The following is a 13954-nucleotide window of genomic DNA, read 5'->3' as shown; positions in this document are numbered from 1 at the left end:
CGTAATACAAGATCCCGCAACTTACACTAAGTTACATTGCTTGCAAGGCTTGTGTGTGATGTTGTATTACCGAGTGGGCCCCGAGATACCTCTCCGTCACACGGAGTGACAAATCCCAGTCTTGATCCATACTAACTCAACTAACACCTTCGGAGATACCTGTAGAGCATCTTTATAGTCACCCAGTTACGTTGCGGCGTTTGATACACACAAAGCATTCCTCCGGTGTCGGTGAGTTATATGATCTCATGGTCATAGGAATAAATACTTGACACGCAGAAAACAGTAGCAACAAAATGACACGATCAACATGCTACGTCTATTAGTTTGGGTCTAGTCCATCACGTGATTCTCCTAATGACGTGATCCAGTTATCAAGCAACAACACCTTGTTCATAATCAGAAGACACTGACTATCATCGATCAACTGGCTAGCCAACTAGAGGCATGCTAGGGACGGTGTTTTGTCTATGTATCCACACATGTAAACGAGTCTTCATTCGATACAATTATAGCATGGATAATAAACTATTATCTTGATACAGGAATTATAATAATAACTATACATTTATTATTGCCTCTAGGGCATAATCCCAACAGTCTCCCACTTGCACTAGAGTCAATAATCTAGCCCTCACATCACCATGTGAATTACATTGTAATAAATCTAACACCCATACAGTTCTGGTGTCGATCATGTTTTGGCCGTGGAAGAGGTTTAGTCAGCGGGTCCGCTACATTCAGATCCGTGTGCACTTTGCATATATTTACGTCCTCCTCCTCGACGTAGTCGCGGATGAGGTTGAAGCGTCGTTTGATGTGTCTGGTCTTCTTGTGAAACCTTGGTTCCTTTGCTAAGGCAATGGCACCAGTGTTGTCACAGAACAAGGTTATTGGATCCAGTGCACTTGGCACCACTCCAAGATCCGTCATGAACTGCTTCATCCAGACACCCTCCTTAGCCGCCTCCGAGGCAGCCATGTACTCGGCTTCACATGTAGAATCTGCTACGACGCTTTGCTTGGAACTGCACCAGCTTACTGCATCCCCATTAAGAATAAATACGTATCCGGTTTGCGACTTAGAGTCGTCCGGATCTGTGTCAAAGCTTGCATCGACGTAACCTTTTACGGCGAGCTCTTCGTCACCTCCATACACGAGAAACATCTCCTTAGTCCTTTTCAGGTACTTCAGGATATTCTTGACCGCCGTCCAGTGATCCACTCCTGGATTACTCTGGAACCTACCTGCCATACTTATGGCCAGGCTAACATCCGGTCTATTGCACAGCATTGCATACATGATAGAGCCTACGGCTGAAGCATAGGGGACGGAGTGCATATGCTCTCTATCTTCATCAGTTGCTGGGCACTGAGTCTTACTCAATCTCGTACCTTGTAACACCGGCAAGAACCCTTTCTTGGACTGTTCCATTTTGAACCTCTTCAAAACTTTATCAAGGTATGTGCTTTGTGAAAGTCCTATCAGGCGTTTTGATCTATCCCTATAGATCTTAATGCCTAGAATGTAAGCAGCTTCTCCTAGGTCCTTCATAGAGAAACTTTTATTCAAGTAACCTTTTATGCTCTCCAAAAGCTCTACGTTGTTTCCAATCAGTAATATGTCATCCACATATAATATTAGAAACGCCACAGAGCTCCCACTCACTTTCTTGTAAATACAAGATTCTCCAACCACTTGTATAAACCCAAATGCTTTGATCACCTCATCAAAGCGCTTGTTCCAACTCCGAGATGCTTGCACCAGTCCATAAATGGATCGTTGGAGCTTGCACACCTTGTCAGCATTTTTAGGATCGACAAAACCTTCGGGTTGCATCATATACAACTCTTCCTTAAGGAAACCATTAAGGAACGCCGTTTTGACATCCATCTGCCAGATTTCATAATCGAAAAATGCAGCTATTGCTAACATGATTCTGACGGCCTTAAGCATCGCTACGGGTGAGAAGGTCTCATCGTAGTCAACTCCTGGAACTTGTGAAAAACCCTTTGCCACAAGTCGAGCTTTATAAACGGTCACATTACCGTCAGCGTCCGTCTTCTTCTTAAAGATCCATTTGTTCTGAACAGCCTTGCGGCCTTCAGGTAGTATCTCCAAAGTCCACACTTTGTTCTCATACATGGATCCTATCTCGGATTTCATGGCTTCTAGCCATTTGTTGGAATCTGGGCCCACCATTGCTTCTTCATAATTTGCAGGTTCATTGTTGTCTAACAACATGATTGACAAGACGGGATTACCGTACCACTCTAGAGCAGCGCGTGATCTCGTCGACCTGCGTGGTTCAACAGAAACTTGAACTGGAGTTTCATGATCATCATCATTAACTTCCTCCTCAACCGGCGTCGCAACGACAGAGGTTTCCCCTTGCCCTGCGCCACCATCCAGAGGGATGAGAGGTTCGACAACCTCGTCAAGTTCTATCTTCCTCCCACTCAATTCTCTCGAGAGAAACTCCTTCTCGAGAAAAGTTCTGTTTTTAGTAACAAACACTTTGCCCTCGGATTTGAGATAGAAGGTGTACCCAACTGTCTCCTTTGGGTAACCTATGAAGACGCATTTTTCCGCTTTGGGTTCCAGCTTTTCAGGCTGAAGCTTTTTGACATAAGCATCACATCCCCAAACTTTAAGAAACGACAACTTTGGTCTTTTGCCATACCACAGTTCGTATGGTGTCGTCTCAACGGATTTTGATGGTGCCCTATTTAAAGTGAATGCAGCTGTTTCTAATGCATAACCCCAAAATGATAACGTCAAATCAGTAAGAGACATCATAGATCGCACCATCTCTAACAAAGTACGATTACAACGTTCGGACACACCATTACGCTGTGGTGTTCCAGGCGGTGTTAACTGCGAAACAATTCCACATTGTCTTAAGTGAGTACCAAACTCGAAACTCAGATATTCACCCCCACGATCAGACCGTAGGAACTTGATCTTCTTGTTACGATGATTTTCTACTTCACTCTGAAATTGCTTGAACTTTTCAAATGTTTCAGACTTGTGCTTCATCAAGTAGACATAACCATATCTACTTAAATCGTCAGTGAAGGTGAGAAAATAACGATATCCGCCGCGTGCCTCCACGCTCATCGGACCACACACATCGGTATGTATGATTTCCAACAAGTCACTTGCACGTTCCATTGTTCCGGAGAACGGAGTTTTAGTCATCTTGCCCATGAGGCATGGTTCGCACGTGTCAAGTGAATCAAAGTCAAGTGACTCCAAAAGTCCATCAGCATGGAGTTTCTTCATGCGCTTTACACCAATATGACCCAAGCGGCAGTGCCACAAAAATATGGTGCTATCATTGTTTACTCTAACTCTTTTGGTATCAATGTTATGTATATGCGTATCGCTATCGAGATTCAATATGAACAATCCTCTCACATTCGGTGCATGACCATAAAAGATGTTACTCATAGAAATAGAACAACCATTATTCTCAGACTTAAAAGAGTAACCGTCTCGCAATAAACAAGATCCAGATATAATGTTCATGCTCAACGCAGGCACTAAATAACAATGATTTAAGTTCATCACTAATCCCGATGGTAGTTGAAGTGACACGGTGCCGACGGCGATTGCATCAACCTTGGAACCGTTTCCTACGCGCATCGTCACTTCGTCTTTCGCCAGCCTCCGTCTATTCCGCAGTTCCTGCTTCGAGTTGCAAATGTGAGCAACAGAACCGGTATCGAATACCCAGGCACTACTACGAGAGCCGGTTAAGTACACATCAATAACATGTATATCAAATATACCTGATTTTTCTTTGCCCGCCTTCTTATCTGCCAGATACTTGGGGCAATTGCGCTTCCAGTGACCCATACCCTTGCAATAGAAGCACTCTGTTTCAGGCTTAGGTCCAGCCTTGGGTTTCTTCGGCGGATTGGCAACAGGCTTGCCGCTCTTCTTCGAATTGCCCTTCTTGCCTTTGCCGTTTCTCTTGAAACTAGTGGTCTTGCTCACCATCAACACTTGATGCTCTTTACGGAGTTCAGACTCTGCGACTTTCAGCATCGCAAACAACTCGCCGGGAGACTTGTTCATCCCTTGCATGTTGTAGTTCAACACAAAGCCTTTATAGCTTGGCGGCAGTGATTGGAGGATTCTGTCAGTGATAGCTTCTTGCGGGAGTTCAATCCCCAGTTCAGCTAGACGGTTTGAGTACCCAGACATTTTGAGCACATGTTCACTGACAGACGAGTTTTCCTCCATCTTGCAAGCATAGAATTTATCGGAGGTCTCATACCTCTCGATCCGGGCGTTCTTCTGAAAGATAAACTTCAACTCCTGGAACATCTCAAATGCTCCATGACGCTCAAAGCGACGTTGAAGTCCCGGCTCTAAGCCATACAAGACTGCACATTGAACTATTGAGTAGTCCTCCTTACGTGCTAACCAAGCGTTCTTAACATCCTGATCAGCCGTAGCGGGTGGTTCATCTCCTAGCGCAGCATTAAGGACATAATCCTTCTTTCCAGCTTGTAAGATTAGCTTAAGATTACGAGCCCAGTCTACAAAGTTGCTTCCATCATCTTTCAACTTAGCTTTCTCTAGGAACGTATTAAAATTCAGGATGACACTCGCGTGAGCCATGATCTACAACACAAATATATTCAAAGTGGACTTAGACTATGTTCAAGATAATTAGAGTTCAACTTAATCAAATTATACGCTAAACTCCCACTCAAAAAGTACATCTCTCTAGTCATTTGAGTGGTTCATGATCCACTTACACTATCCCAAGTCCGATCATCACGTGAGTCGAGAGTAGTTTCAGTGGTAAGCATCCCTATGCTAATCATATCAACTATATGATTCATGATCGACCTTTCGGTCTCATGTGTTCCGAGGCCATGTCTGCACATGCTAGGCTCGTCAAGCTTAACCCGAGTGTTCCGCGTGCGCAACTGTTTTGCACCCGTTGTATGTTAACGTTGAGTCTATCACACCCGATCATCACGTGGTGTCTCGAAACGACGAACTGTAGCAACGGTGCACAGTCGGGGAGAACACAATTTCGTCTTGAAATTTTAGTGAGAGATCACCTCATAATGCTATCGTCGTTCTAAGCAAAATAAGGTGCATGAAAGGATTAACATCACATGCAATTCATAAGTGACATGATATGGCCATCATCACGTGCTTCTTGATCTCCATCACCAAAGCACCGGCACGATCTTCTTGTCACCGGCGCCACACCATGATCATCCATCAACGTGTCGCCATCGGGGTTGTCGTGCTACTTATGCTATTACTACTAAAGCTACACCCTAGCAAAATAGTAAACGCATCTGCAAGCACAAATATGTTAGTATAAAGACAACCCTATGGCTCCTACCGGTTGCCGTACCATCGACGTGCAAGTCGATATTTCTATTACAACATGATCATCTCATACATCCAATATATCACATCACATCATTGGCCATATCACATCACAATCATACCCTGCAAAAACAAGTTAGACGTCCTCCAATTTTGTTGTTGCAAGTTTTACGTGGTGACCAAGGGTATCTAGTAGGATCGCATCTTACTTACGCAAACACCACAACGGAGATATATGAGTTTCTATTTAACCTCATCCAAGGACCTCCTCGGTCAAATCCGATTCAACTAAAGTTGGAGAAACCGTCACTTGCCAGTCATCTTTGAGCATAGGGGGTTACTCGTAACGATGAAACCAGTCTCTCGTAAGTGTACGAGTAATGTCGGTCCAAGCCGCTTCAATCCAACAATACCGCGGAATCAAGAAAAGACTAAGGAGGGCAGCAAAACGCACATCACCGCCCACAAAACCTTTTGTGTTCTACTCGAGAAGACATCTACGCATGAACCTAGCTCATGATGCCACTGTTGGGAAACGTCGCATGGGAAACAAAAAATTTCCTACGCGCACGAAGACCTATCATGGTGATGTCCATCTACGAGAGGGGATGAGTGATCTACGTACCCTTGTAGATCGTACATCAGAAGCGTTAGAGAACACGGTTGATGTAGTGGAACGTCCTCACGTCCCTCGATCCGCCCCGCGAACAATCCCGCGATCAGTCCCACGATCTAGTACCGAACGGACGGCACCTCCGCGTTCAGCACACGTACAACTCGACGATGATCTCGGCCTTCTTGATCCAGCAAGAGAGACGGAGAGGTAGAAGAGTTCTCCGGCAGCGTGACGGCGCTCCGGAGGTTGGTGATGATCTTGTCTCAGCAGGGCTCCGCCCGAGCTCCGCAGAAACACGATCTAGAGGAAAAACTATGGAGGTATGTGGTCGGGCAGCCGTGAGAAAGTTGTCTCAAATCTGCCCTAAAAGCCCCATATATATAGGAGGAGGGAGGGGGACCTTGCCTTGGGGTCCAAGGGACTCCCAAGGGGTCGGCCGAGCCAAGGGGGGGAGGACTCCCCCCCCCCAAACCGAGTTGGACTTGGTTTGGTGGGAGGAGTCCCCCTCCCTTCCCACTTCTTCCCTTTTTTTTTTCTTTTCCTTTGATTTTCTTATCTTGGCGCATAGGCTCCCTTGGGGCTGTCCCACCAGCCCACTAAGGGCTGGTGTGTCCCCCAAAAGCCTATGGGCTTCCCCGGAGTGGGTTGCCCCCCTCCGGTGAACTCCCGGAACCCATTCGTCATTCCCGGTACATTCCCGGTAACTCCGAAAACCTTCCGGTAATCAAATGAGGTCATCCTATATATCAATCTTTGTTTCCGGACCATTCCGGAAACCCTCGTGACGTCCGTGATCTCATCCGGGACTCCGAACAACATTCGGTAACCAACCATATAACTCAAATACGCATAAAACAACGTCGAACCTTAAGTGTGCAGACCCTGCGGGTTCGAGAACTATGTAGACATGACCCGAGAGACTCCTCGGTCAATATCCAATAGCGGGACCTGGATGCCCATATTGGATCCTACATATTCTACGAAGATCTTTATCATTTGAACCTCAGTGCCAAGGATTCGTATAATCCCGTATGTCATTCCCTTTGTCCTTCGGTATGTTACTTGCCCGAGATTCGATCGTCAGTATCCGTATACCTATTTCAATCTCGTTTACCGGCAAGTCTCTTTACTCGTTCCGTAATACAAGATCCCACAACTTACACTAAGTTACATTGCTTGCAAGGCTTGTGTGTGATGTTGTATTACCGAGTGGGCCCCGAGATACCTCTCCGTCACACGGAGTGACAAATCCCAGTCTTGATCCATACTAACTCAACTAACACCTTCGGAGATACCTGTAGAGCATCTTTATAGTCACCCAGTTACGTTGCGGCGTTTGATACACACAAAGCATTCTTCCGGTGTCAGTGAGTTATATGATCTCATGGTCATAGGAATAAATACTTGACACGCAGAAAACAGTAGCAACAAAATGACACGATCAACATGCTACGTCTATTAGTTTGGGTCTAGTCCATCACGTGATTCTCCTAATGACGTGATCCAGTTATCAAGCAACAACACCTTGTTCATAATCAGAAGACACTGACTATCATCGATCAACTGGCTAGCCAACTAGAGGCATGCTAGGGACGGTGTTTTGTCTATGTATCCACACATGTAAACGAGTCTTCATTCGATACAATTATAGCATGGATAATAAACTATTATCTTGATACAGGAATTATAATAATAACTATACATTTATTATTGCCTCTAGGGCATAATTCCAACACATACATCTTTGAAAGGTAGCAGGTGCATTACATAAGCCAAAAGGCATACGTTTATAAGCAAAGGTACCGAAAGGGCAGGTAAAAGTGGTTTTCTCCTGATCAGATTGTGCAACTGGTATTTGGGAGAAACCAGAATAACCATCTAGAAAGCAAAAGTGTGTGTGTTTAGACAATCTTTCTAGCATTTGGTCAATAAAAGGCAAAGGGTAATGATCTTTCCTAGTGGCTTTATTCAATTTCCTAAAATCAATTGCCATCCTATAGCCAGAAACAATTTTGTGTGGGATCAATTCATCTTTATCATTAGGGACAACAGTAATGCCTCCCTTCTTAGGGACGCAATGCACCGGACTTACCCAATCACTATGAGCAACATGATAGATAATACCCGCTTCCAGGAGCTTTAGTATTTCTTTTCTTACTACCTCTTTCATCTTAGGATTTAATCTTCGTTGATGATCGGCAACTGGTTTGGAATCAGGATTAGTTTTAATTTTATGCTGGCATAGAGTGGGGCTAATGCCCTTAAGATCATCAAGAGTATATCCAATAGCAGCACGGTGCTTCCTCAGAGTTTTCAATAATTTCTTTTCTTCATGCTCTCAACGGCTAGCACTAATAATAAGAGGATATATCTCTTTTTCATCAAGATAAGCATACTTAAGAGTATCAGGTAACTATTTAAGCTCAAACACAGGGTCACCCTTTGGTGGGGGTGGATCTCCAAGTAGTTCAATAGGCAAATTATTCTTAAGGATAGGATGTTGTTCAAAGATAACTCTATCTATCTCATTCCTTTCATCCATATGCATATCGTTTTCTTGCTCAAGCAAGTATTGCTCTAAAGGATCAGTAGGAGGCACAACAATAGAGGCTAGAGCAATAATTTCATCCTTACTAAACAATTCTTTTTCATGAGGGTGTCTACCAAACTTGGAGAAATTGAATTCGTGTGACACACCTTCAAAGCCAATAATGACAGTTTGCTTCTCACAGTCAATATGAGCATTGACAGTATTGAGGAAAGGTCTGCCAAATATGATGGGACAAAAGCTATCTTGTGTGGTAGCAAGAACGAGAAAATCAGTAGGATACTTAGTTTTAGCACACAAGACTTCAACATCTCTAACAATTCGCAAAGGGCAGATAGTATCTCTATTGGCAAGCTGAATAGTAACATCAATAGGTTCCATCTCGACAGGTGCAGTCTCGTCTTTAATTTCATCATATAAAGACCGAGGTATTGCACTAACACTAGCACCCACGTCACATAAACCATGATAACAATGATCTCCAATCTTAACAGAAACAACAGGCATGCCAACAACAGGCTTATGTTTGTCTCTAGCATGAGGTTTAGCAATTCTAGCACCATCTTCACATAAGTGAATAACATGCCCATCAACATTGTTGGACAGGAGATCTTTTGATAATAGCAATGCTAGGTTCAACTTTAATTTGCTCAGGGGGTGTAGGTGTTCTAATGTAGCCCTTACATATCACAGTTGAAGCTTTAGCATGATCCTTTATTCTAACATGGAAAGGTGGTTTCTCAATGTAAGCACTAGGAACAATAGGATCATTATAAGCAATGACTTTCTCTTCAACTGGATTGGGTTTAACTACATTGACTTCTATGGGAGGATGATATTTAAACCACTTCTCTTTAGGGAGATTAATATGAGCAGAAAATGATTCACATAATGAAGCTACCATCTCATAGTCAAGTCCATGTTTAGCGCTAAAATCACAAAAAGTATTTGTTTCAACAAAGGATTTAACGCAATCGAACTTAAGATTCATACCTTACTCCTTACCTTCATCAAACTCCCAATCTTCAGAGTTGCATTTAATTCTTTCCAATAAATTCCATTTGAAGTCAATATCTCTCTTCATAAAAGAACCAGTACAAGAAGTGTCAAGCATGGTGCGATTATCATGAGAAAGCCGAGCATAAAAGTTCTGAATAATAATTTCTCTCGAGAGCTCATGGTTAGGGCATGAATATAACATTGACTTAAGCCTCCCCCAAGCTTGAGCGATACTTTCTCTATCGCGAGGCCAAAAATTATAAATATAATTCCGATCACGATGTACCAGATGCATAGGATAAAACTTTTGATGAAATTCCAATTTCAATCGGTTGTAGTTCCATGATCCAGTATCATCACATAGCCTATACCATGTCAATGCTTTATCCCTCAAAGATAAGGGAAAGACCTTCTTCTTGGCCTCATCCTCGGGCAAACCTGTAAGCTTAAATAAACCACAAACTTCATCTACATAGATTAGATGCAAGTCGGGATGTGATGTTCCATCTCCTGTAAAAGGATTAGCCAACAATTTCTCTAGCATACCCGAAGGAATTTCATAATAAATATTTTCAGTAGGTGCAGTAGGTTGAGGAGCAACTCCTTGTGGTTACGGTCGAGGTGAAGATACCCCGAACAAGCTCTTCAAAGGATTAGTTTCCATAGTGACAAGTGATAATAAATTTCAGCACACTATATAAATGTTTCCTTACCAAATTCCACTTACCAAAGGCGCTTCACTCCCCGACAACGGCGCTAGAAAAGAGTATTGATGACCCACAAGTGTAGGGGATCTATCGTAGTCCTTTCGATAAGTAAGAGTGTCAAACCCAACGAGGAGCAGAAGGAACTGACAAGTGGTTTTCAACAAGGTATTCTGTGCAGGCACTGAAATTATCGGTAACAAATAGTTGTGTGATAAGATAATTCATAGCGAGTAGCAAGTAACAATAGTAACAAAGGTGTAGCAAGATGGCCCAATCCCTTTTGTAGCAAGGGACAAGCCTGGACAAACTCTTATATGAGGTAAAGCGCTCCCGAGGACACATGGGAATTTTTGTCAAGCTAGTTTTCATCATGTTCATATGATTCGCGTTCGCTACTTTGATATTTTGATATGTGGGTGGACCGGTGCTTGGGTGCTTCCCTTACTTGGACAAACATCCCACTTATGATTAACCCCTCTCGCAAGCATCCGCAACTACGGAAGAAGAATTAAGACAAAGTCTAACCATAGCATTAAACTAGTGGATCCAAAACAGCCCCTTACGAAACAACGCATAAACTAGGGTTTAAGCTTCTGTCACTCTAGCAACCCATCATCTACTTATTACTTACCAATGCCTTCATCTAGGCCCAAATAATGGTGAAGTGTCATGTAGTCGACGTTCACATAACAACACTAGAGGAAAGACAACATACATCGCATAAAAATATCGAACGAATACCAAATTCACATGACTACTTATAGAAAGACTTATCCCATGTCCTCAGGAACAAAAGTGACTACTCACAAAGCATAATTATGTTCATGACCAGAGAGGTATTGAATAGCATTAATGATCTGAACATATGACCTTCCACCGAGTAATCCAACTAGCATCAACTACAAAGAGTAATTAACACTACTAGCAACCTTACAAGTACCAATCGGAGTCGCGAGATGGAGATTGGTTACAAGAGATGAACTAGGGTTTGGAGATGAGATGGTGCTGATGAAGATGTTGATGGAGATGAGTCCCCTCCGATGAGAGGAGTGTTGGTGATGATGATGGCGACGATTTCGCCCTCCGGGAGGGAAGTTTCCCCGGCAGGACGACCCTGCAAGAGCTCTAGATTGGTTCTGCTCAAGTTACGCCTTGTGGCGGCGGCGTCTCTTCCCAAAAGCCTCCTCCTGATTTTTTCTAGGACGAAACCCTCCTTATAGCCGAAGATGGGAGCAGAAGGGGTAACAGGGGGCCCGCAAGCCACCGAGGCGCGACCAGGGGGGTAGGCCGCGCCTGGCAGGCTTGTGCCGCCCTGGTGGCTCCCCTCCAGTACTTCTTCCGCCCAATATTTTTTATAAAATCCAAAATAATTCCTCATTGATTTTCACGGCTTTTGGAGTTGTGCAGAATAGGTATCTCAAACTTGCTCCTTTTTCAGCCCAGAATCCCAGCTGTCGGCATTCTCCCTCTTCATGTAAACCTTATAAAATAAGAGAGAAAAGGCATAAGTATTGTACCATAATGTGTAATAACAGCCCATAAAGCGATAAATATCAACATAAAAGCATGATGCAAAATGGACGTATCAGGATCTCAGGCAAGATGACCATTTCCCCAGATACCATTACTATCATTGCCATGCTAGTTTATCGTTTCTACCGCTATGTCTCGTTGCCTACCACCTGTTAAATATCAGCCTCCCAACATTGCCATGAAAACCTTCCACCCGTTCACAACCTAGCAAACCACTGTTTGGCTATGTTACCGCCTGCTTAACCATGTGTTAGCGTTGCTAGATGTAGGTGCAATTGTTTCCATGTGATAACATGGGTTCCTTGTCATATCACCATATTAATGCTATTTAATTTAATGCACCTATATACTTGGTAAAAGGTGGAAGGCTCGACCTTTCTAGCCTAGTGTCTTGTTCCACCTTTGCCCCCTTAGTTTCGGCTACCGGTGTTATATTCCATAATTGAGTGCTCCTAACACGATCGAGGTTGTTATGGGGACCCCCTTGATAATTCGTTTTAGATTAAAGCTGGTCTGACAAGGCCCAACCTTGTTTTTTCATTCACCTAATAACCTAATAAAATTGCATAGGGACTTTCCGGACCCCGAGGATAATTAATCAACCCCCGAGCCAGTGCTCCTCATGAGTGTTGGTCCCACCTGAGCGATGTCCGGCGCCCCCTGGTCACCCAGGGTTTAGCCAACCAGACGTCTAGCTCATCCGTCGTGTCCTGAGAACGAGATACGCGGCTCCTACCTGGTTCGTCGACACGACAGGCGGCCTTGCTGGATTAGTTTTACCTTTGACGAATGTCTTGTGCATCAGGATTCCGGTGATGCTTTGGGTAATCTCAATGCTGAGGTTTTCCACTAAGGAGTCCGACGAGATCGCGAGCTTCGTGATTGAGGATTTCTATGCGTCTTGTGGTAATTTGCGATGGACTAGTTGGAGCACCCCTGCGGGGTTAAATCTTTTGGAAAGCCGTGCCCGTGGTTATGTGGCAACGTGGAAACTTTGTTTAACACTGGTTCTAGACAACTTGAAGTTAACTTAATTAAAATATGCCAACTGAGTGCGTAACCGTGACTGTCTCTTTCGTGAGCTCCTTCTCCGATCGAGGACACTATGGGGATATGTTTGACGTAAGTAGGTGTTCAGGATCATTCCTTTGATCATCATTAGCTCACGTCCGCTATGCGTAGATCACCCCCCTCTTTATTCTCGTACGCGTAAGTTAGCCACCAAATATATGCTTAGTCGCTTGCTGCAGCCTCACCACTTAACCATACCTCACCTATTAAGCTTTGCTAGTCTTGATACCTTTGGAAATGAGATTACTGAGTCCCCTGTGGCTCACAGATTACTATAACACCAGTTGCAGGTACATGTAAAGATTACTTGATGCGAGCGCGTTGATTGTTCATTTGGAGGTGCTTCTTCTTCTTCTTCTTCATCGATCTAGGATGGGCTCCAGGCCGGCAGCCTGGGATAGCAAGAATGGACGTCGTTCTTTTCTCGTTTGTTTTTATCCGTAGCCGGACCCTGCTCTTCTTCGTGATATTTATGTATTGTATTGATGTGACTCTGATGTAGCTTGTGGAGAGTGTAAGCCAATTCCATATATCTCATCTTTTCAGTACATGTACTTGTAACGATATCCATTCTTGCGAAACGACGAGATGCGCTTCTATCCCTGAAGAGGCCCTCGTGCCAAATTAAGGATAGGGTCGCATCTTGGGCATTACAGGTCACGCTTAGGTTCAAAAGATGTGCCCTCGATGATCCGAAGGACAGTCTACAAAGCACCGAAGAAGAGGTGAAGATTGAAGACACGACCAAAAAGGAGTATTGTCATCGAGCTACAGACGAGCTGACGACAGTAAAGACGGTCCACCAAATGCTGCAAGGGACGACAAAGGCCATGCCAATGATAACAGTTATGAGAAGCAGCAATCGTGTTTGGTACCCAAGTCGGAAGTAAGGACATCGTGATTAGGGGGTGAATGTGAGTTAATCACGTTGCCCTGTACACATAGGATTAGGAAAGAAAGTCAAACCGAGTCCTAGTAGTATTAGGATACCTAGTCCTAGTCTATTTTCATAGTCCCTTGTGGATGTGTATAAAAGGCACCCTAGGGGTGATGCTTGTAACACCAGAAAAACGAAAAAGCAATACAAAGTTTAACAGGCTCGATACGAGCCTGCGG

This window comes from Hordeum vulgare, chromosome 6H, assembly GCF_904849725.1.
Source record: "Hordeum vulgare subsp. vulgare chromosome 6H, MorexV3_pseudomolecules_assembly, whole genome shotgun sequence".
NCBI lineage: Eukaryota > Viridiplantae > Streptophyta > Magnoliopsida > Poales > Poaceae > Hordeum > Hordeum vulgare.
The sequence above is the reverse complement of the archived record's forward strand: the minus strand, read 5'-3'. Positions refer to the sequence as shown.